The sequence below is a fragment of the Heterodontus francisci genome, unplaced genomic scaffold (genome assembly GCF_036365525.1).
Source record: "Heterodontus francisci isolate sHetFra1 unplaced genomic scaffold, sHetFra1.hap1 HAP1_SCAFFOLD_84, whole genome shotgun sequence".
In the NCBI taxonomy this organism is placed as follows: domain Eukaryota; kingdom Metazoa; phylum Chordata; class Chondrichthyes; order Heterodontiformes; family Heterodontidae; genus Heterodontus; species Heterodontus francisci.
Window position 1 is genome coordinate 2,358,127 of NW_027140330.1, and position 1,326 is coordinate 2,359,452.

Sequence of the window (1,326 nt, forward strand, 5' to 3'; positions counted from 1 at the left end):
TACAGGAAATACAATGTATTGAAATACATTTCCAGGGGAGTTCCGAGGAGCAAGTGAAAATTGCTGATTGACAGAAATTCTTGTAGAAGGCAACAAGACAACATTCAAACTGGAGAATGGGGCAGCAGTTTCCGTACTGGAAACACAGAATTATAGCTGAAACCATCAGGCAAAAAATTGTATGGAGCTGGTGGTATCGAGTTGAAGGTAATAGGAGAGTTGAGAATGATTCTGAGTTACTGGCAAAAGAAATTCCTGAGATGTTATATATAATCAGGAATCAGAGTTGTTCACTCCTAAGCAGGAAGGCTTGCATTGACCGACAGCTAACTTGCAGAGAAAAAGAGCTTAAAGGAACAGAGGAACAACCAAGAAATTTTAGGGCTGATTTCCTAAATTATTCAAAGGATTGGGAAAACTGAAACCAGCACAGCACATCACTCTGAGAAAGAATGCAGAACCAGTGTGTTTGGATATGCCGAGGACATTTCCACCTCCACTCCTGGAGAAAGTTAAAAAAATAAATCGAATTAATGACTGAACAGGGAGTCATTTCAGCTGCAGCAGAACGTACACGATGGTGCTCAGGCCTGGTTTCACAGAAGAAACCTAATGGGTCCATTTTAATTTGTGTTGAACTCACACAAGTGAATAAGGCAGTGGGAAGAGAAGTAGATCCAATGTTATCAGCAGAGAGTTTGACAAAGTGAGGGAAAAGCACAATTTTCACTAAATTAGACACTAACTGCAGATTTTGACAATTACAATTGGATGAGGGATCAACACTCCTGATAATTTGTAAAACACCATTTGGAAGATTCTGTTTTAACAGATTACCATCCAGAATTACGTCAGCACCAGAGATCTTTAAAAGGACGATGTCGAAAATCCTGGAAGGATTTGATGGGAATCTGCCAAGTGGATGATGTGTTGATCCATGGAGCCAATCAACAGGAACACAATACAAGAGTGAGAGCAGTAATGCAGAGACTGGAGGAAGCAGGTCTCATATTGAATGAGAAATGTGTCTTTAAACAGCAAATGGTGAGATTTCTAGGACATATCATTGATGGATCAGGCATCAGAGCAGATCCACAAAAGACAAAAGTGATAAAAGACTTTCCAGAGCCCAGAAAATTACAGAGTTACAAAGGTTTATGGGAATGGTCAATCAAAGAAGGAAATTTCTACCAAATTTAGCCGTGATCGATGAGCCATTACAGCAGTTGTTAAAAAATGACAATGTTTGGTGTTGGAGAGAAACCCAACAAAATCCTTTGAGAAAATCTAGGAGAGGCTAATTTCTTCAGAAGTGTTAGTACAGTA